This window comes from Hyla sarda, chromosome 9, assembly GCF_029499605.1.
Source record: "Hyla sarda isolate aHylSar1 chromosome 9, aHylSar1.hap1, whole genome shotgun sequence".
Lineage (NCBI taxonomy): Eukaryota > Metazoa > Chordata > Amphibia > Anura > Hylidae > Hyla > Hyla sarda.
The window spans coordinates 73746491-73770961 of NC_079197.1; the positions used below are offsets into that span (position 1 = coordinate 73746491).

Sequence of the window (24471 nt, forward strand, 5' to 3'; positions counted from 1 at the left end):
ACAAGGTTAACGTCAAGTAGTAGAATTTCTGTGCTTAATTTTTTCTCAGAACTCCACACAGAAATGCTGCTTTGTGAACATAACCTAAACCTGGACCTGGAGAAAACAAACAATAGATGAGGTCCGGCACAATAGTAGCAGGTAAAATCCGGTGCTTTATTCAACATGCAGAATAGCAAATGGTACAGGAGACAATAGCCTACGCGTTTCGGGCTGTTGAGCCCTTAGTCATGGCATAAAAACATGGTGTAATAATGGACTTATATACACAGATATCCAGTGACATGATCATTAACACACACAGAGAATCAGGATAGATATAAAAAGCGGCATGGATCCAGACATATAATCCACCTATTACATATAAATACCTGGTTACAAAAAAGATATGAAAAGATATATATACATGTATAAACACACAGGGTATGTATATGGAAAATCTCCAGCCCTTTCTCAACGGTTTAAATTCAATTATCCATACATAGTACAATATTATGCTATATATATATATATATATATATATATATATATATATATAAGATTCATATATATGAATATGTATATATACACATGTACACATATATATAAAACAAACATATACATACATATATATGGAGGTATAGGAGAAATAGGGAAGAAGCCATCGGGACAAAATATCAGTGATACACATTAATAAGTAAGTATAAGATCCTGACGTAAATTGAGTCCGTTGGGCTCCCTAGTCCCCAACATAAACATCCAATAGGACTCACGATTTAATAATAATCTTCTCATATTTCCTCCTCTAACAGGTCTTTTGACTTTTTCAATTCCCATAACCCGCAAGGAATCCACATTCCCATTATGGGTATTTTTAAAATGCCTGGACAGAGCTGAGATATTAAATGAAAGTGCATTTCTAGCATCAGACATGTGTCTGCGTATCCTAGTTTTTAATGTATTGCTAGTACACCCAACATATTGGCAATGACATGATTCACAAGAAGCTAAATAAATAATATTTTTAGAATTACAATTAATGTAATTCTTCATATGATAGATTTTATTATTATAGTAAGATTGGAAATGTTTGTCCACATGCATATGTTTGCACGTGACACAAATATTGTGGCCACATTTCCAATTGCCAATATGTCGTAACCATCTACTTTCCCCATCTCCCTTATTTTGGATGGAACTATTGTACATGCTTGGGGAAAGGATAGTCCCCAAAGAAGGTCCCCTTCTGGATACCATTCTCACATTATTTTGTAATAAATCGCAGAACATATGGTCCTGTTCTAATATAGGTAGGTATCTCCTGATAATTTGTCCTATCTTATGATACTGCTTGCTATATTGTGTAATGAAATATGGAGCCAAATAATTATTTTGTATTTTATTTTTTCTATAGGGCTTTTGTGATATAAGTGTACATCCGTCAAGAGCAGCCGCCTTATCTCTAGCTTTACTCAGAACAGAGGCACTATATCCCCTTTCTTGTAACCTTTCAAAAAGTATGTCCGATTCTTTCAAAAAAGTACTCTCTTCAGAACAATTACGTTTAAGCCTACACCATTCTCCGAAGGGGATATTATTCACAACATGTGATGGATGGCACAAACTAGCTTGTAATATGGAGTTCCCCGCATTCTCCTTTCTGTATGGAGCCACCACGATATTATTATTCCTGGTGGATAGGCACACATCCAGGAAGGAAATGCTGTTGTGTGAAAAAGTAGACGTAAACGAAAGATTAAGGTTATTGCAATTTATAAATTTCATGAATTCTGCAAATTCCCTCTCTGTCCCTTTCCAGATGAGGAGGAGATCATCTATATACCTCCCCATCCACTTAATGTGTGATTGGAATGGGTTGGTATCTGAAAAGATGATCTCCTCCTCCCACTGGCTCATGTAGATATTTGCGAACGATGGGGAATATTTAGCCCCCATCGATGCCCCCCTGGTTTGAAGGAAAAAATGGCCGTTAAACATAAAAAAATTATTTTTTAACAAAAATTCAGTGGCCATTAAAATAAACTCCTTCAAACCAGGGGAGTAGGTGCTATAAAAATCCATATGTTTAGCCAGTGCACGTAGGCCCTCCTTTATATATATATATATATATATATATATATATATATATATATATATATATAGCATAATATTGTACTATGTATGGATAATTGAATTTAAACCGTTGAGAAAGGGCTGGAGATTTTCCATATACATACCCTGTGTGTTTATACATGTATATATATCTTTTCATATCTTTTTTGTAACCAGGTATTTATATGTAATAGGTGGATTATATGTCTGGATCCATGCCGCTTTTTATATCTATTCTGATTCTCTGTGTGTGTTAATGATCATGTGACTGGATATCTGTGTATATAAGTCCATTATTACACCATGTTTTTATGCCATGACTAAGGGCTCAACAGCCCGAAACGCGTAGGCTATTGTCTCCTTGTACCATTTGCTATTCTGCATGTTGAATAAAGCACCGGATTTTACCTGCTACTATTGTGCCGGACCTCATCTATTGTTTGTTTGCTGCACGTGGAGAGGAACGCCACCTCTCTGGTCGGAGCACTAGAGCAGCGGTAAGGGGGATCGAGCGGAGGACTTTACATGGACCTGGAGAAAGGAATATTTTGCCTTTTTATTTTATTACCTTCATCCAAACTTCTTGCTTCAGATAGGATAAGGACATGTAATGAAATGGTCATACTACTGAACCGCATGCTACCTCAGATAGTACTTCTGGTTATTGGGCCAATCTTGGCAAATTAGATCTGAGCTGGAAGTGATATTCCATTCATATAATGGGACAGAAGAAGAACTCTGCAGGCAATAACTCCAAGGCTTAGTTTCTAAATTCTGCTGACAATACAACAGATGAAAGGTGGTAATGTTTAATACAGTGATCCCTCAACTTACAATGGCCTCAACATCCAGTAGTTTCAACATACAATGGTCTTTTCTGGACCATTGTAAGTTGAAACCAGACTCAACATACAATTCTACAGACAGTCCAGATCTGTGAATTGTGTCAATGGCTGGAAGAACTGAACAATTAGAATGGATATTTTACTGGTAAAACCAGAGTATTCCTAAAGTGTATGCACTGACTGGTGTCTGGTAGCGCCCCCTACAGTACAGGGAGGTATTACATGTTCTGTACACTTTACCTGAACCAGGGTTAGCTGCTCCTTTGGACACCAGGTGAGGGCGACTCCATGTTACTTTTTTAGGACATTTTGTGTACTGTACAGGATCCGAAGAAGCTCCTGTCCTCTACATAGACCAGTGTTTCCAAAGCAGGGTGCCCCCAGCTGTTGCAAAACTACAACTCCCAGCATGTCCGGGCATGCTGGGAGTTGTAGTTTTGCAACAGCTGGTGGCTCTCTGCTTGGGAAACACTGACATAGACCGTGATTTACAGCTCCCAGCAGATCTTTCTTACTTTTATATGTAAGGACTTGCTTTATCTATATTAGTTATCTACCAATTACCAGGTTTCCATAGTGTTATGGTCTCAACATACAATGGTCGTCTCAGAACCAATTGATATTGTAACTTGAGGGACCACTGTCTAAGGGTCTCTACCTACCAAACAGAAGTAGGGAGTTCTATACACTGTAAGGGTGTATAAATTCACACGTGCATTTTTCTGCTGCAGATCTGCTTTAACTAACATTAAAGGGGTACTCCACTGGAAATGTATTTATTTATAATTTTTTTTTAAATCAACTGGCACCAGAAAGTTTAAACGGTTACATCGCTACCCAGGGTCCGGAACATTGAGTTCCGAACGCTGTGTGCGGGCTTCTGTGCTCACGCCTGCCCCCTCGTGACGTCACGCCCAGTCATGTGACGTCACGTCTTGCCCCCTCAATGCAAGTCTATGTGAAGGGGGCATGAACACGGAAGCTCGCACACAGCGTTCGAAACTCAATGTTCCGGTAGCTGGGTAGCAGAGTAACCCTTTAACAGATTTGTAAATTACTTCTATTTAAAAATCTTAATCCTTCCAGTACTTATTAGCTGCTGTATACTTCAGAGGAAGTTCTTTTCTTTTTGAATTTCCCTTCTGTCTGACCACAGTGCTCTCTGTTGACACCTCTGTCCATTTTAGGAACTGTCCAGAGCAGGATTGGTTTGCTATGCTTTGGATAGTTCCTGATATGAACAAAGGTGTCAGCAGAGAGCACTGTGGTCAGACAAAGGAAATTCAAAAAGAAAAGAACTTACTGTGGAGCATACAGCAGCTGATAAGTACTGGAAGGATTAAGATTTTTAAATAGAAGTAATTTACAGTGGCCCTTTAATGGGAGGCAAAATCTACAGCAGCAAATGTGCAGCAGTCACATGTGTAATTGCACCCTAAAAGGGGTCATTCAGAGAAATATGTTTAATTCACTGATCTATATTAATAAAAATCTACTTTCTATAAGGCATTAAAGCAGTGTTCCGCTTTAAGTAAAATAGTACTCTTTGTATAATAAAAAATTTAATAATTTTTATATTGCTAGCTGTAGTGCAAAATACAGTAGTTATCACTCTATTGAGCTAAATACTTAAATAATCCTAAAACATCTGACATAGCATGACGGGAGTTGTGGTTTTGCAACAGCTGGAGGATCGCAGGTTGGACACCTAGGCCCTAGGGTCTTGAAGCGTTAAATTCAGCTGAGGTCCCGTCTGCAAGTCACATGGCCTTTTCTATACGGACACTGAAGGAATTTAACTAAGATTTCTATGTTACTATGTAAGTAATAAAAGACACAATGTAACAGAAATAAACTATTCACATATTATAGAAGGAAGGAAGAAAAACAAGGAAGTCAGGTAACACACAAAGAAGTACAACTACGCAGAGTGAACTTCCCTGCAGTTTTCCTTAATAAATAGAACAACACTGGCCTTCCTTGTCATTTCAAGAAGTAAATATTAGTGCTGGAAAAATGCCCAAATACTGTACTGCAAACCACTGGCTACCAGAGCAATGGTAGACCAAGAGCAGGAATAAAACTGAGCACAAGTGATACCATTCCACCCATGAATTGGCCTCAATTTATGATATTTTCAACATACAATGGACCCTGAAAACACGGGTGGACATTCCACACATTTGCAAGATCCGGGGGGCGTTAGGACTGCTCGCAAATGTGTGGTCTCATAGACGGCAATGCATTTCTGAGCGAAAACTGCAGAAACAATAGACATGTCTATTCTTTCTGGAGATACTGGAATCAAGATTTCCATGACAGAAACATCTGCTGCAGAAAATTAACTGTGTGAACAGTACAGCAGAATCCCATTGAAATCAATGGGGATATCCAAGCGGAATATTCTGGCAGAATTCCAGACAGACATTCCGTCATGTTAAAATACCCTTACAGTAAATAGTAAATCTCTTTTATCCCTTTGGCTGGGTTCACATTAGTATAATATTTATTGGTCGCAAGTCCTGAGGGTCTGATGTAGGTCTAAAACATCAGTATTATGACTTGGGGCCATAATACAGATGTAAAAATGCATTTCTTCTATGCTAATGGGAACCCAAACTTAAAATGGCTACCCAACCATTATTAGAACGTATCCCCTTATTCTATGGGCAGTGTCTGTTTTTGTGGGTTTGACTGTGACTGCAGCAAAACACAATGCCGGTTAAGGGTATGTTCACACTGAAGAATTGGAGACGAAATTATTCGAGTAATTCTGCTGACTTATACTGCTCCAAATCATATTACAACGAAAGTTCCATTTAAATTAATGTAGGGATCAACCGATTATCGGATTGGCCGATATTCACGATTTTGTTAGTTATCGGTATCGGCATCTAACTTTGCCGATAATGCGTCTTGCACGCGACACCCGGGCCCGGAGAACAGTGCTGCTGGCTGCTTTTTTGGCTGCTTTTTTTTTTTGCATCTCCCACACAGCCACGGCAGCCCTGTAAGAGGGCCGCAGTGGCTGCCTGGGAGAGGCACTTTGAACTCAGACGTGGCGCTGCTGCGCTTAGACGTGAGGTCACGTCACCGTGGGGGTGACGTTACCTCACGTTTAAGCGAAGCAGCACCACGTCGGAGTTCACTGTGCGACCGATGAGTGCGCCCGCCGCCCTGCTCTCTCTCTCGTATAGGGCTCTGCTTGTCTTCAATGCACAGAGCCCCGCTTGTCCTCAGTGTCCGGGAGCCCCGCTTGTCCTCAGTGCACAGAGCCCCGCTTGTCCTCAGTGCGCAGAGCCCCGCTTGTCCTCAGTGCGCAGAGCCCCGCTTGTCCTCAGTGCGCAGAGCCCAGCTTGTCCTCAGTGCGCAGGGCCCAGCTTGTCCTCAGTGCGCAGGGCCCAGCTTGTCCTCAGTGCGCAGGGCCCAGCTTGTCCTCAGTGCGCAGGGCCCCGCTTGTCCTCAGTGCGCAGGGCCCCGCTTGTCCTCAGTGCGCAGGGCCCCGCTTGTCCTCAGTGCGCAGGGCCCCGCTTGTCCTCAGTGCGCAGGGCCCCGCTTGTCCTCAGTGCGCAGGGCCCCGCTTGTCCTCAGTGCGCAGGGCCCCGCTTGTCCTCAGTGCGCAGGGCCCCGCTTGTCCTCAGTGCGCAGGGCCCCGCTTGTCCTCAGTGCGCAGGGCCCCGCTTGTCCTCAGTGCGCAGGGCCCCGCTTGTCCTCAGTGCGCAGGGCCCCGCTTGTCCTCAGTGCGCAGGGCCCCGCTTGTCCTCAGTGCGCAGGGCCCCGCTTGTCCTCAGTGCGCAGGGCCCCGCTTGTCCTCAGTGCGCAGGGCCCCGCTTGTCCTCAGTGCGCAGGGCCCCGCTTGTCCTCAGTGCGCAGGGCCCCGCTTGTCCTCAGTGTGCAGGGCCCCGCTTGTCCTCAGTGTGCAGGGCCCCGCTTGTCCTCAGTGTGCAGGGCCCCGCTTGTCCTCAGTGTGCAGGGCCCCGCTTGTCCTCAGTGTGCAGGGCCCCGCTTGTCCTCAGTGTGCAGGGCCCCGCTTGTCCTCAGTGTGCAGGGCCCCGCCTGTCCTCAGTGTGCAGGGCCCCGCCTGTCCTCAGTGTGCAGGGCCCCGCTTGTCCTCAGTGTGCAGGGCCCCGCTTGTCCTCAGTGTGCAGGGCCCCGCTTGTCCTCAGTGTGCAGGGCCCCGCTTGTCCTCAGTGTGCAGGGCCCCGCTTGTCCTCAGTGCAGGGCCCCGCTTGTCCTCAGTGCAGAGCCCCGCTTGTCCTCAGTGCGCAGAGCCCCGTCTGTCCTCAGTGCGCAGAGCCCCGCCTGTCCTCAGTGCACAGAGCCCCGCCTGTCCTCAGTGCACAGAGCCCCGCCTGTCCTCAGTGCACAGAGCCCTGCTTGTCCTCAGTGCACAGAGCCCTGCTTGTCCTCAGTGCACAGAGCCCTGCTTGTCCTCAGTGCACAGAGCCCTGCTTGTCCTCAGTGCACAGAGCCCTGCTTGTCCTCAGTGCACAGAGCCCTGCTTGTCCTCAGTGCACAGAGCCCTGCTTGTCCTCAGTGCACAGAGCCCTGCTTGTCCTCAGTGCACAGAGCCCTGCTTGTCCTCAGTGCACAGAGCCCTGCTTGTCCTCAGTGCACAGAGCCCTGCTTGTCCTCAGTGCACAGAGCCCTGCTTGTCCTCAGTGCACAGAGCCCTGCTTGTCCTCAGTGCACAGAGCCCTGCTTGTCCTCAGTGCACAGAGCCCTGCTTGTCCTCAGTGCACAGAGCCCTGCTTGTCCTCAGTGCACAGAGCCCTGCTTGTCCTCAGTGCACAGAGCCCTGCTTGTCCTCAGTGCACAGAGCCCTGCTTGTCCTCAGTGCACAGAGCCCTGCTTGTCCTCAGTGCACAGGGCCCTGCTTGTCCTCAGTGTACAGGGCCCTGCTTGTCCTCAGTGTACAGAACCCTGCTTGTCCTCAGTGTACAGAACCCTGCTTGTCCTCAGTGTACAGGGCCCTGCTTGTCCTCAGTGTACAGGGCCCTGCTTGTCCACCCTCACTTCCTGTATTTCAACTTCTTACCGAGACACACAGGCAATAGCTATAGGAACAAAAATATACACATTTTTTAACCAATGTATATTACAAATATACATATAATGGTATTATCTACATTATATAAAAAGTTTTTGTTAACATCAGTAACACTTTAAACAAAAACACCTATATTCTCTATAATATATGAATTTATGAGAATCTTATCTTTAATGTTTGCATTGTGCTGTACCTTTATTATTTCTCCAGGCCCTTGTCAATAAGATGTGTACCCGATTGGCTAAAAGCAGATGTTTTGTTTCAATTTCATTTGGCAAACCTGTGACATCAAAGTGACATGTTGGAAGTTTTGACCAGTGGGGAAACACCTCAACCAGTCACTAAAGTACTGGGGGCAGAAACGATCAGCTGGGCACTTATTCCCCTTTGTATAAGCGATTGGTAAGGGTTTCTGCAACTGTACCCCACTGATCAAAACTTCCAACATGAAACGAAGACCAAAAGTCAGAGGTTTGTTAAAACAATAGGTAACCTTTAACAGTCTAATATTCCTGTAAGTAAAATCTAAGCTAAAGCCACCACATTATGTAAGCAGTTTATGATATAGCCACATGTAAACATGTTTACGATCTTAACATATTAACATAATTATAAACAAATACATAAATCCCCCACAATTGGGTGGATATCTGTTCCCCCTTCACTCTCACAATTACCCCAGTAAACAGAAACTGCAGCATCATCCCCTTCCTCTCCCCAAGTTCACTTCTGATTCACAGCAGGGTCACCCACACTAATCTGAATATACAGGTAGATAGTGTGAGTGACCCTGCTACTAACGTTTCCTACCAAGTAAAAACAGTGGAAAACTTTTATTTTTAATCAACTGGTGCCAGAAAGTTAAACAGATTTGTAAATTACTTCTATTAAAAAATCTTAATTCTTCCAGTACTTATTAGTTGCTGAATACTACAGAGGATATGGTTTTCTTTTTGGAACACAGAGCTCTATGCTGACATCATGACCACAGTGCTCTCTGCTGACATCTCTGTCCATTTTAAGAACTGTACAGAGTAGGAGAAAGTCCCCATAGCAAACATATGCTGCTCTGGACAGTTCCTAAAATGGACAGAGATGTCAGCAGAGAGCACTGTGGTCATGATGTCAGCAGAGAGCTCTGTGTTCCAAAAAGAAAACCATTTCCTCTGTAGTATTCAGCAATTAATAAGTACTGGAAGGAATAAGATTTTTTAATAGAAGTAATTTACAAATCTGTTTAACTTTCTGGCACCAGTTGAATTAAAAGAAAAGTTTGCCACGGGAGTACCCCTCTAAGGACTGCACTGGTAAGAAGCCTTAGAAACAGGGTCACCCGCATAATTTACTTGTATATTCAAGTTAGTGCAGGTGACCCTTAACCTCTTCCTGACCCATGACGTACATGTAGACACTTAGAATGCATTCTGAGTTTTGACAAAGATATCAAAAATTATTATCTACCGTAAAATGTTACAGACTAAAACTTTTACTCCAGAGAAACTACAGGATGTTGTAAGGTGATTTAAATGCCATTTTTGCCTGATTCATATAGTTATATGTACTACTGATATACAGTCATGGACGTAAATATAGGCACCCATGAAATTTTTCTAGAAAATGAAGTATTTTTCACAGAAAAGGATTGCAGTAACACATGATTTGCTAAACACATTGTTTATTCCCTTTGTGTGTAATGGATCTAAACCAAAAAAGGGAAGGAAAAAAGCAAATTGGACATAATGTGACACCAAACTCCAAAAATGGGCTGGGCAAAATAATTGGCACCCTTAACTTAATATTTGGTTGCAAACCTTTAGGAAAAAATAACTGAAATCAGTCGCTTCCTATAACCATCAATAAGCTTCTTACACTTCTCAGCGGAATGTTGGACCACTCTTCCTTTGCAAACTGCTCCAAGTCTCTCTTATTGGAAGGGCACCTTTTCCCAACAGCAATTTTAAGATCTCTCCACAAATGATCAATGGGATTTAGATCTGGACTCATTGCTGGCCACTTCAGAACTCTTAACGTATGTTTGGGGTCATTGGTCTGCTGGAAGACCCAAGATCTCGAGCATAAACCTAGCTTTTTGACACTGGGCTGTACAGTGCTACCCAAAATCCATTGGTAATCCTCAGATTTCATGATGCCTTGCACACATTCAAGGCACCCAGTGCCAGAGGCAGCAGAACAACTCCAAAACATAATTGAACCTCCACCATATTTCACTGTAGGTACTGTGTTCTTTTCTTTGTAGGCCTCATTCCGTTTTCGATAAACAGTAGAATGATGTGTTTTACGAAAAAGCTCTATCTTGGTCTCATCTGTCCACAAGACATTTTACCAGAAGGATTTTGGCTTACTCAAGTTCAATTTGGCAGTGTCAATGTGTCAGCAGTGGGGTCCTCCTGGGTCTCATGCCATAGTGTTTCATTTCATTTAAATGTTGACAGATAGTTCACGCTGATACTGATGCTCCCTGAGTCCCTGAGCCTGCAGGACAGCTTGAATATCTTTGGAACTTGTTTGGGGCTGCTTATCCACCATTCTGACTATCCTGGGTTGACACCTTTCATCAATTTTACTCTTCCGTCCACACCCAGGGAGATTAGTTACAGTGCCACATGTTGCAAACTTCTTGATAATGTTGCGCACTGTGGACAAAGGCAAATCTAGATCTCTGGAGATGGACTTGCAACCTTGAGATTGTTGATATTTTTACACAATTTTGTTTCTCAAGTCCTCAGACAGTTCTCTTCTCTTTCTGTTGTCCATGCTTAGTGTGGCACACACAGACACACAATGCAAAGACTAAGTGAACTTATCTCCTTTTTATCTGCTTTTAGGTGTGATTTTTATATTGCCTACACCTGTTACTTGCCCCAGGTGAGTTTAAAGGAGCATCACATGCTTGAAACAATCTTATTTTTCCACAAATTTTGAAAGGGTGCCAATAATTTTGTCCAGACCATTTTTGGAGTTTGGTGTGACATTTTGTCCAATTAGCTTTTTTTTCCTCCCTTTTTTGGTTTAGTTCCAATACACACAAAGGGAATAAACATGTGTATAGCAAAACATGTGTTACTGCAATCCTTTTCTGTGAGAAATACTTCATTTTCTAGAAAAATTTTAGGGGTGCCAACATTTACGGCCATGACTGTATGCAAGTAAAATATATGACCATATGCAATTTTAAGCAGTTAGAAAACTACTTAATAAAAATTTTTTTAAAAAAAGTTGTTGTGTCTGTTACTTTCACCATCCCAACCCCTAGTTCTCGACACACTTTACCAAAAAATAAATAAATAAATTGCTGTAAAGGCACGTTCCCACCTGGCGTATCCCTTGCTCACCATACACACAAGGCTTTCCGGCGGCTGCCCTATGTGTGTAGTGAGTTTTGGAGGCAGAGCCGCGCCACAGTCACGCCGGCACATGGCCCCACCTCCAAAACTCACTGCACACATAGGGCTGCCGTGGGAAAGCTTTTTTGTATGGTCAGCGAGGCATACGCAGCATATTTCCCGCTGCTGCTGCAGATTTTACAGAGTGTGAAATACGCTGCGAATACGCCAGGTGGGAACGTATCCTAAGAGACAGTTTTGAGGTGTAATAGGATTATAAGTGCATATGAATAGCAGGAAGATCAATGATATGGTACCAGCTACTACATGTATGTGAACCATAAAGCAGATTCACAGTACCCATAAAAACAGATCTCCTCTGATGAATTTCTAATTGCACATTGTCTGCTTGTAAATAATTTGATAATAAATCTGTAATACGCAGCTGGGCAACACAAACCAGCCGACAAAGTAAGTCTGAAGAGATACAGAACACAAAACAGAACAGGCCAATGTCACATCCTAATCCTGTCTGACAGCCATCGTGAAATTAGAAGGAAGAACTGATGGGTGCGGAGCTCTAGAGTGGAGAGAACATAGATGAAGCCCAAAATCTGGGAGGATGTGGAAACAAGTCGGCTGGAGGACATATGACAATTCACATGTAGGAAGACAAGTCAGGTTCACAAGAAGGCGTCTCCTGTGGACGTAACATAAGGTTGTACTTGACTATGGCTGAGTTCATACAACATTATTGCTGTACATTTAGTGTACATGTTTTTTTGTAAATATTTGTAATAAAAATATGTATTCTACTGTATGCCATACAGCAGAATATGCCTCCAATTAAAATATATTAAAAAATTTTTAGCAGGAGACTTTTTTTTTTGCATTGAGCAATACATAAATAAAAAAATAAAAATAAAATGGACCCCACAAAATCGTATAGGGTACATTTGCATCTGTTACTCCATAGAAACGAAAGGGTAAGCTAATGTATACTTTGTTACCTAAGGGTAGGGTTAGACGTGCTAGATTTGGTGCAGATTTTCTGCAACTCATGTTGCTACTTATTGACTTCAATGGGTAGGGAAAAAAACACAGTAGCAAATACGTAGCAAAATACAGCCCGCAGGGCCCTACCCTAAAAAGAATTTATACTAGTGAACAACAGATACAAACTAATACAACAGATCTGTTGAAAACAGAGAACTGGTCTTAAAGGATTACTCCAGCCAAAACAACTTATCCACTGGATAAGTAGCTTATCGTGGGGGGTCCAACCACTGGGATCTCCAGAACGGGAGATAGAGGATAAGTTAATTTTGGCTGGAGTTCTCCTTTAACAAAGCTTCCTGTAAAATAAAAAAAAATTAAACTATAAAAAAAAAAAAGAAAAACCATCAGGCAATTTCAACTTGTGAATCAAGTCTAAGAACATCACTGCTGATTAAATAGTCACTCTCATTAACCCCTTAAAGTGTATCTGTCATAGTGCAAAAAAAAAAAAGAAAAGAAAAAAAGGGATATGTTACTGAGGACCCAATCCTGATCATGTGCATATAAATTTTACGTGTCTCTGACCTATATATCCAGAGATATAAGCATTTATCTGCTGGTGAGTTACTTTTTCATTGTGCAGGCTGGAGGGGGCGTGTCAGTCTGTCTCCCTCACAGGAGCAAGCCTGTGCAGTCAGCCAATCAGTACTCTCTACTCTGTAACCCTTTCCTCTCTGCTTTTATGCTGTGTCATGTGTCAGAGGAAGACTTGGAGCTTGCCTGCAGTAATCAGAAGACATTATGGTGAATTCATAACAGGATAAAATGTATAAATATAAGAATAGATCTTTATAAAATTAGAGCAAGGATTTTTTTTAGATAAAAGTACAGCATTTTTATGAATACATGTTCTATCTGTTTTATCTTCTCCTAGTAAAGCTGGATGCTAATCAGCATAGCTGTCACTATGTGTGTCATTCATCTTTCACAGACTCCTGAATGTCTGATCAACTTCTTTGTCATTTAGAAGTCCGAGAAAGCTTTGACTATTTCAGCATGCTGGGAGTTGTAGTTTAGTAACAACTGAAGCTGCAATGTTTGTAAATAACTATGTTAGAGCAGTGTTGCCTCCAGCTGTTTTAACCTGTTGGGGACGAAGGGCGTATGCATACGCCCTTGCGTCCTGGTACTTAAGGACGAAGGGCGTATCCATACCCCCGTGGGAATTTCGGCCCCCACCGCGCGCCGGGCGCGGACCGGGCCGGGGTGACTGCTGATATCTATCAGCAGGCACCCCGTGCAAATGCCCAGGGGGGGTCATTAGACCCCCCCATGTCGGCGATCGGCGCAAATCGCAAGTGAATTCACACTTGCGATTTGCGCCGATTCCGGGTCATTACGGGTCTATGGTGACCCGGTAACCCGGAATAGAAGACACCCACGATCCCCCTAAAGCGATAGGAGTGAGGTGGCAGAGTTGCCACCCCTCCTATCTCTGCTATTGGTGGTCTAGATGCGACCACCAATAGCAGATCAGGGGCGGAGGGGTTTACTTTCGTTTTCCCCGTCCTGCCCTCCCACAATAGGCGGGGCAGAACGGGGAAAACGAAGAGGAGCAGCGCCGGAGTCCACTTACCCCTCCAGAGGCAGCGGAGCGACGGGGATCGGCGGGAGGCGACGGAGATCTGCGGCGGCGTGTGGCATATGCGGCGGATGCGACGGAAGCCGGTGAGTAGTTGCCTAGCAACATCTAGAGGGCTACAGTCTGAGACCACTATAGTGGTCTCTAGACTGTAGCCCTCCAGATGTTGCAAAACTACAACTCCCAGCATGCCGAGACAGCTGTTTTCTGTGTGGGCATGCTGGAATTTGTAGTTTTGCAACAGCTGTAGGTCTGCAGTTTAGAGACCACTGCACAGTGATCTCTATACTGCCCTCTAGATCTTGCAAAACTACAACTCCTAGCATGCCCACACAGCTGTTTGCTGTCTGGGCATGCTGGGAGTTGTAGTTTTGCAACATCTGGAGGTCCACAGTTTGGAGATCACTGTTCAGTGGTCTCTAAATTGTAGCACTCCAGATGTTGCAAAACTACAAATTCCAGCATGCCCACACAGAAAACAGCTGTCTCGGCATGCTGGGAGTTGTAGTTGCGTACCTCCAGCTGTTGCATAACTACATCTCCCAGCATGCCCTTCTGTGATCAGTCATGCTGGGAATTGTAGTTTTGCAACAGCTGGAGGCACACTGGTTGGAAAATACTGAGTTAGGTAACAGAACCTAACTCAGTATTTTCCAACCAGTGTGCCTCCAGCTGTTTCAAAACTACAACTCCCAGCATGTACTGACAGACCGTGCATGCTGGGAGTTGTAGTTTTGCAACAGCTGGAGGCTCACTGGTTGGAAAATACTGAGTTAGGTAACAGAACCTAACTGAAGGTTTTCCAACCAGTGTGCCTCCAGCTGTTGCAAAACTACAACTCCCAGCATGTACTGACAGACCGTGCATGCTGGGAGTTGTAGTTTTGAAACAGTTGGAGGTTTGCCCCCCCCCCCCCATGTGAACGTACAGGGTACATTCACACGGGCGGGTTTACAGCAAGTTTCCTGCTTCAAGTATGAGCTGCGGCAAATTTTTCGCCGCAGCGCAAATTCCTAGCGGGAAACTCACCGAAACCCGCCAGTGTGAATGTACCCTAAAAACACTACACTACACTAACACCTAATAAAGGGTAAAACACAACATATACACCCCCTTACACTGTCCCCCCAATAAAAATGAAAAACGTATTGTACAGCAGTGTTCCAAAACGGAGCCTCCAGCTGTTGCAAAACAACAACTCCCAGCATTTCCGGAAAGCCACTGACTGTCCAGGCATGCTGGGAGTTTAGCAACAGCAGGAGGCACCCTGTTTGGGAATCACTGGCGTAGAATACCCCTATGTCCACCCCTATGCAATCCCTAATTTAGTCCTCAAATGCGCATGGTGCTCTCTCACTTTGGAGCCCTGTCGTATTTCAAGGAAACAGTTTAGGGCCACATATGGGGTATTTCCGTACTCGGAAGAAATTGCACTACAAATTTTGGGGGGCTTTTTCTCCTTTTACCCCTTATGAAAAGGAAAAGTTGGGGTCTACACCAGCCTGTTAGTGTAAAAAAAAAAAATTTTTACACTAACATGCTGGTGTTGCCCTCTACTTTTTATTTTCACAAGAGGTAAAAGGAAAAAAAGACCCCCAAAATTTGTAACGCAATTTCTCCTGAGTACAGAAATACCCCATATGTGGGCGTAAAATGCTCTGCGGGCGCACAACAAGGCTCAGGAGTGAGAGCGCACCATGTACATTTGAGGCCTAAATTGGTGATTTGCACAGGGGTGGCTGATTTTACAGCGGTTCTGACATAAACCCAAAAAAATAAATACCCACATGTGACCCCATTTTGGAAACTACACCCCTCACGGAATGTAATAAGGGGTACAGTGAGTATTTACGCCCCACAGGGGTCTGACAGATTTTTGGAACAGTGGTACGTGAAAATGAAAAATGAAATTTTTTTGTTTGCACAGCCCACTGTTCCAAAGATCTGTCAAACGCCAATGGGGTGTAAATGCTCACTGTACCACTTATTACATTCCGTGAGGGGTGTAGTTTCCAAAATGGGGTCACATGTGGGGGGGTCCACTGTTCTGGAACCACGGGGGGCTTTGTAAATGCACATGGCCCCCGACTTCCATTCCAAACAAATTATCTCTCTAAAAGCTCAATGGCGCTCCTTCTCATCTGAGCATTGTATTTCGCTGGCAGAGCACTTGACGTTCAAACATGGGGTATTTCCATACTCAGAAGAAATGGGGTTACAAATTTTGGGGGGTATTTTCTCCTATTACCCTTTGTAAAAAAGTAAAATTTGGGGAAAAAACAGCATTTTAGTGGAAAAATATTTTTTTTTCATTTACACATCTGACTTTAACAAAAAGTTGTCAAACACCTGTGGGGTGTTAAGGCTCACCGTACCCCTTGTTACGTTCCTTGAGGGTTGTCGTTTCCATAATAGTGTGCGATGTGGGGTTTTTTGCTGTCCTGGCACCATAGGGGCTTCCTAAATGGGACATGCCCCCCAAAAACCATTTCAGAAAAACTCACTCTCCTAAATCCCATTGTTGCTCCTTCGCTTCTGAGCCCTCTAGTGCACCCGCCAAACACTTGACATACACATATGATGTATTTTCTTACTCGAGAGAAATTGGGTTACCAATTTTGAGAGGATTTTTTTCCTTTTACCCCTTGTAAAAATTCAAAAACTGGGTCTACAAGAACATGCCAGTGTAAAAAATGGAAGATTTTGAATTTTCTCCTTCACTTTGCTGCTATTCCTGTGAAACACCTAAAGGGTTAACACACTTACTGAATGTCATTTTGAATACTTTGGGGGGTGCAGTTTTTATAATGGGGTCATTTATCGGGTATTTCTAACCAGAAGACCCTTCAAATCAACTTCAAACCTGAACTGGTCCCTGAAAAATTCCGATTTTGAAAATTTTGCGAAAAATTGGAAAATTGTTGCTGAACTTTGAAGCCCTCTGATGTTTTCCAAAAGTAAAAACTCATCAATTTTATGATGGAAATATAAAGTAGACATATTGTATATGTGAATCAATATATAATTTATTTGGAATATCCATATTCCTTATAAGCAGAGAGCTTCAAAGTTAGAAAAATGCAAAATTTTCAAATTTTTCATGAAATTTTAGCATTTTTCACCAAGAAATGATGCAAGTATCAACGAAAATTTATCACTAACATAAAGTAGAATATGTCACGAAAAAAAACTATCTCGGAATCAAATTTATAAGTAAAAGCATCCCAGAGTTATTAATGCTTAAAGTGACAGTGGTCAGATTTGCAAAAAATGCTCCCGTCCTTAGAGTCATAATGGGCTCCGTCCCCAAGGGGTTAAAACTACAGCTCCCAGCATGTCCACACATCCTTTATCTGTACTTTTGGATACACAATAGAAATCTCCTATACTGGATACTGGTATGCTTTACAGTCGGTATCCAGTATGCTGTAAAATCTAGACTAGTCTGTCTGGCTAAAAGACAGGCGACCCTTAGTGGTGGCTATTTTGAGTTTGAATTTCAGGTGAAAATGTAATTTTTTTTTTTAAAAGGTGTATATTGTGAAATGTCATATTATAATGAGTCTTGCAATATATGAAAAGTTTTCAACAATGACAGTGCCTCTTTAAGGACGGAGGGTTTTTCAGTTTTTGCATTTTCGTTTTTTCCTCATCACCTTCTAAAAATAATAACACTTTCAATTTTGCACATAAAAATCCATATGATGGCTTATTTTTTGAGACACCAATTCTACTTTGTAATGACATCAGTAATTTTACCCCAAAATCTATGGCGAAATGGAAAAAAAAAATCACACCCCTACCCCATAATTCCCTGGTTGAACTTGATGGACATATGTCTTTTTTCGACCGTACTAACTATGTAACTATGTAACTATTGTGCGACAAAATGGAAGAAAAACGTCATGTCGTAACTTTTGGGGGCTTCTGTTTCTACACAGTACATTTTTTGGTAAAAATGACAAATTATCTTTATTCTGTCGGTCCATACGGTTAAAATGATACCCTACTTATATAGGTTTGGTTTTGTTGTACTTCTGAAAAAAATCATAACCACATGCAGGAAAATTTATACGTTTAAAATTGTCCTATTCTGACCCTAATAACTTTTTATTTCTCCATGTATGGGGCTGTATCGGGGCTCATTTTATCGGTACAATTTTTGATTTGATTGGACTTTTTGATCACTTTTTATAAATTTTTTAATGGTATAAAAGGGGACCACAAATACGCTATTTTTGACTTTGGAATTTTTGGCGTGTACGCCATTGACCGTGCGGTTTAATTAATGATTTATTTTTATAGTTCGAACATTTACGCACGTGGTGATACCGCATATGTTTATTTTTATTTACACAGTTTTTTTTATTGGGAAAAGGGGGGTGATTCAAACTTTTATTAGGGAAGGGGTTAAATGATCTTTATTAACTTTTTTTTTTTCACTTTTTTTTTGCAATGTTATATGCAATAACAACCAGGACCCGTGGCTAATTCTGAACATCACCGATTGGGCTGATGTCTGGTATTAACTCTTTAGACGCGGCGATCAAAGTTGATCGCCGCGTCTAAAGTGAAAGTAAAAGCTTTCCCCATAGGGACTATAACATGCATGCTATAAAAGCTTTCCCCATAGGGACTATAACATGCAGTACATTGATTCAATACACTGATCACTGCCATTGCATTCAATGGCAGGGATCAGTGTTATCGGCGGTTGATTGCTCAAGCCTGGATGATTCCCATAGGGACTATAACATGCAGTACATTGATTCAATACACTAATCACTGTCATTGCATTCAATGGCAGTAATCAGTGTTATCGGCGGTTGATTGTTCAAGCCTGGATTTCTGGCTTGGAGCAATCAATCGCCGATCGGAGGCGCAGGAGGCAGGTAAGGCACCCTTCTGCTGCGTCCTAGTCCGACTGAGCTGCCAGGAAGCTTTTACTTTCACTTTAGACGCAGCGATCAACTTTGAGTTAATTAATTAACTAGAGTTAATACCAGACATCAGCCCAATCGGCGATGTCCAGCATTAGCCAAGGGTCCTGGTTGCTTGTAGCAACCAGGACCCACCGGGTATGATGCGCGCTTACCTGCTGAGCGCGCGTCATACCTCAGGAGACGCTTATGGACGTTCATAAATGTCTTTATGCGTTAAGGGGTTGAAACAAATTTTTGCTATTGCACTCCTTATGGTAAATAAAAAAATGAAGCTTTCTACATTTTATTTGTGTTTAAAAAAAGCTGCCACTAGGTGTCTCCCTACATATCCAGAGCACATTTTCCCCCATATTTTGGACTCCTGCTGGCCTGGCAGAAGTCCAAAATCAGGAAATACAGTCTGGAGTGCTGGGGGGAGGGGGTGCAGCCTTAGCCAATCAGAGCTCATCTCACACACTGAACTGCTCTGGGCTGTGTGTAGAGTGAGGGAGGAAGTTCTCCCATGTACGGCTTCAGATGATGTCACGCCTGCTGGGGAGCACACCTTCCCAGTCTGTAAATCTGACTGAAACTGAGCAGAAAATACAGAGCAATATCAAGGTAGAAAACTAACAAATAATAAAAATAAAGGAGGTGGTTTATCATGATGGGGCAGTGAACTTGGAGGATTATAAAATTTAACAAGATCATGAGAAGTACTCTTTAATGGGGTACTCCACCCCTAGACATCTTAACCCCTATACAAAGGATAGGAGATAAGATGTCTGATCGCGGGGGTCCGGCCCCTGGGAACACACCCCCGCGATCACCTGCACGCCACCCCGGAATTCTGAACTTTTCATTCCAAATGCTAGGTTCGGGACCACGGTTGTGACATCAAGCCATGCCCCCTCCATTCATGTCTATTGGAGAGACATGGTGGGACATCACGAGGGGCCGTGGCGTGGTGTCATGACCACAGCCCGAACCCAGTGTTTGTAACGAAAAGTTCAGAATGCCGGGGTAGTGTGCAGGTGATTGCGGGGATTCCCAGTATTGGGACCCCCGCGATCAGACATCTTATGCCCTATCCTTTGGATAGGGGATAAGATGTCTAGGGGCGGAGTACCCCTTTAAAAGGGTAACAATCCTAACTCTCCTGAGAGCTCAACAAAAAGACGTAGACCTTCCATGTCAAACATTAGGGCTAGCATGATTTTTGCAGTGCAAGGTAACTTAGAACTCCCCCTGCTGGCGTCCTCTTGCAACAATCACAACTGGAATGTTACATTAATTGTGTCACTGCCATTTCAGGCGCAATCTAATGATAATGCGTTTGTGTGAGAACACGGCCTCTGATCTTGATCACCCCTTCTGTGGCTATTTAGCTGGGGATCTGGTGGTTTACTTACTTCTCCTGGCTCCAGTGATTTGCTTGCCAGGAAGCTAAATGTACATTGCATTCAGCCTCCCTTTCTGCAGGTAAGGTAAGAGAGAGCTGTGAGGCTATGAATGGCCAAATAGTTCTCTCAATGTTCAATGGCATTCGCACAGGTCAGCAGATCTGTAAGCCATTTAACATTAAGAGAACTGTCTAGCCATTCATAGCCGCACAGCTTTCTCTCATCTTACCTTCCAATGTTCTGTATGCAGGAAGGAAGGCTGATTTTCAACAGTGGATATGTGTGTGGCAAATCCACAGAAAATGACATTTACTTGTGTGGTAAAAACATAGCAAGCATTGAGAAATCTCATGAAAAACCATATGAATTCAATGGTGCGGAATTGTCATTGTGGACTAACATGCGGTTATATCGTAGATAATCCTGTATGGAGGTACCCAAAAGAAAGCGGTCAAGAGGGTACCTGATTTCAGACAATAAGATATAGTGAATTATTTTTTATTTATTTTTTTTTTACTAAAAAGCAAACCCTGCCGTTGAAAAACACAGTAATTCCTTCATTCATCAAAGCTTGGATTGAGAAAAAAGTTGGATGTAATCATTTTTTTTTACATGAGGAAATTTATCAGTAAAGAGACTCATATTCCCAGGTTATCAGCAATGCTGGAAGTTGTTAAATAAGTTAAACATTCATGCCTTTCAGCACACTAATGCTGGTGATCACGTGGGCATGAACTGCTATACCATACAATTACAGAGCGGCAAGGCTGTATTCATAAATCCAGGCAATCCAGGAATGGATTTAAAATGAGAAGTCTCAGTCTTTTCTTTCTATGCACCTTCATGTATGATTGTATGCTTCTTTGTTATTTTCCCTGCAGCCCCAGCAACATATGCAGAAACCTTCCCTGTCCATAACACCCATTAGATAGTAGACGGATTACCCTGGGAGATAACACTAACTTACACTGCTGCTACTAATAGTATTAACGGAAGAACGAGAAGAATAGATATACTTTTTTTTGTTAGCGTATTTGTCCCAAGAAGATAGGATTTTAACATGCCAATCTTTCTATCCCCAACAGCAGCCATCAGAGGAGAATCAGGTGGCCCCAAACCCATAAGATTGCTATAAATCCCACTGAAATTGGCTGGATCATCCAAGATTTGTACGTGCATGGGGTTCCACTGGTCCCTAACATAATGAGAACACAGATAGGTAAGGCTCTGTTCAGATCTGGCTTCTCCACTATGTTAAAATTATACATTGACAATAGAGTTGAGCAAACTTACAGTAAATTGGCTTGTAGCGAACATCGCAGCTCGGCTGTTGATTACTTTAGTCTGTGTAAAGTAGTTCAGCTTTCCAAGGGCTCTGGTTGCCTGGAAAAGTCCGGGATGACAGTCTTAGGTCTCCTAGGCCTGTATCCTCCTTTTTCAGGCGACTGGAATCCTTGGAAAGCTGAACTACTTTATGGAGACTAAAGTAATCAACAGCCGAGCTGCGAGGTTCGCTACGAGCCAATTTACTGTAAGTTTTCTCAACTCTAATTGACAACCTACAAAATAGTCTTTCTGCAGTGAACTCACTGAGGGTCTATTAAGATAAAGTGATTAAACATAGTCAACTAATACATACAGTGACACCCCGACCTACGATGGCCCCAACATATGATCAAATCGACATACGATGGCCTCTCAGAGGCCATCGCATGTCGATGTCAGCATCGACATACGATGCTTTTTTATGTCGGGGCCATCGCATTAACTGCTATCTGACAGCGCAAAATGCTTAAGCTGCTGCCGGATAGCAGCTTAATGTTCCCCGTGTGGTGCAGTAAGTATTACTTACCCCTCCACGATGCTCCGGGGTGCCCTTCGGGTCCAGCGCTGGTTTTCCGGTGTCTTCTCGGCCCTCTCCGGTGACGTCAATACGCTGCTGTGCACGTCATCCAATAGGAATGGCGTACGCAGCGGCGTAATGACGTCGCTACGCTGGCCCAGTAAGGCCTTGCGGAAGACAGCGGAGGACCGGAGAAGACAGCGGAGGACCGGACAAGACCAGGAGAGCCCAGTAGAGGACCGGAGATGACCAGGAGAGCCCAGCGGAGGCCCGGGGTCACCATCGAGAGTGGCGGAGACACCATTGCGAGAGGCGGGGACAGGTGAGTACAGCTTCCTATACTTTACATTGCATGAATCCCTCAACATACGATGGATTCGACAAACGAGGGACCACTGTATTTGTGGGGGGGGGGGGTCGGATATCTTTTAATTCATCCCCCAGAAAATATATGTAAGGCTGGGTTACCACTTTGTTTTGTTCATCAAAAACTCCACACTGAGGTTTGGTTTTTTTTTTATGTAAAAGCGCAGCGGCCAGATGTTAGCTGCAAGTCAATAGAGATGAGAATAAACTGTTTCCACACAAAGACAAAACTCAAGCTGCATCTGACCATGCTTTTGAGTTCTGCAAAATAGCATTATATTTTTGGGAAATGGGCCAGACATAGTCCCTAGTTGACTTCATTCAGTCCATTATACTCAATATGGCCACTGCTAGTGAATCGCAGTAAACATCGGAATATCTTTCTGACAGGTGGCAAACATATATCTCATTTTGTAGAAAAAGTCTGTTAGAGTGCATTCACATCTCGTTTTTGCAACACGGGTCCTGTATCCCGTTTCAGTACAAAAAAGTATGTCTCCAAACCGGACCGAAACGTATGCAACCGTATATGCCTCCTCACGTTTTTAAACCGTATACGATTTGAAAACTAATATCCGTTTGCATACGTTTAATACGTTTTCCTTGAAAAAAAACGGATACGGTTTTATGTATTGTGCAAACCGGATGTAATCATACGCACATACGGTTCAATACGGTTACCATAGAACTCCATTTTAAAATAACCGTATACAGGTTGGATACGGTTTTTCAACTAGACTTAAAAAAAGACGCATACAAGACGCATACAACCGTAAATGAAGCAAAACTTACACAACCGGATGTTAAGGTTGTCATACGGTTGTCAATGTAATGTCTATGCATACGGTTTGGAATACGGTTCCATACGTTTTTTTTTTGCTGAAACCGGATACGACAACCGTATTGCAAAAAACGAGATGTGAATGCAGCCTTAGTCCGGCACTGTGCTCTATATGGGTGTATTAGAATACATCCCTGTGCAGGAGCTATATGGGTGGGGTGCTAGATCTAATAGGACACATAATGCTCAATTACAATTCATAAAGATAGATGTGAAGGATAGCACTCACCACCTCAGAAGATCAGGAAAACTTTTCTTTTATTGCATGTGAATCATAAAGTGCGGCGTGCAGCAGAAGACATGATTGGGGGTGAGGAAGCCGGGACGCTCCAAGCACTGATATATTTCCGACAACCAGGGGGTTAATGTTGTGTGAACACAGCCTACGCTTTCTGTACAAATCCCCAACAATTTACGAGTTACAATTCAGGGCTTGGTCCCAGCCATCATCTTCATCTTCTCCTTGGAACTAGAGACATAAAAGACAGGCATATGAGGAGGGACACCTCAAGCCTTGTATGATTGACAACCCCAAATATCCCCTAGAACAGTGGTCTTCAACCTGTGGACCTCCAGATGTTGCAAAACTACAACTTGAAGTTGAAGTTTTGCAACATCTGGAGGGCCACAGTTTGAGACCACTACCCTAGAACACGTCCACGCCACATCCTGTCAAGCAGCACAGCTAAGAAAAGAAACTCTGGTCTTAAAGGGGTTCTCCACCATAAGGTGATTTTAGTACGTACTTGGCAGACAGTAATGGACATGCTTAGGAACGATCTGCGCTTGTCTTGGGACTAAATGGCTATGTCATGAGATTACCATAACACTGTGGCTAGCTTTTTGTGAACTTGTTCCTGTTTGACTTATGTTTGTTTGACTACAAATCCAACAATGCCACTTTCCTCCCTCTCACACATCAGCCACCCCACCCATTGAAACAAAAGACCTGTGGTTTTCAATCAGGGTGCCTACAGCTGTTGCATTAGTTGCAGATTGATCCCTCCACCCATTGAAGCAGACAGGCTCCCTGTCATCAGCTGACTAGTGAGTCAGGTCTCGGCCGCATTGCAACCTGGGAAAAATCTGAGACAACAGTAATTTTGTATGCTGGTAAAAATAAAT

The 24471-nt window shown here is 43.0% G+C and overlaps 1 protein-coding gene across 4 annotated transcripts in view; it reads right to left on the reverse strand.

Moving 5' to 3' along the window:
- ATP7A (ATPase copper transporting alpha) overlaps positions 1 to 24471 on the reverse strand; it is a 147318-nt gene that overhangs the window by 117215 nt on the left and 5632 nt on the right. For all 4 annotated transcript variants that reach the window (XM_056537733.1, XM_056537730.1, XM_056537732.1 and 1 more), the window contains exon 2: positions 23576 to 23815. The gene's annotated coding sequence lies outside the window, so the exon portion shown is untranslated. The remainder of the gene's footprint in view (positions 1 to 23575; positions 23816 to 24471) is intronic.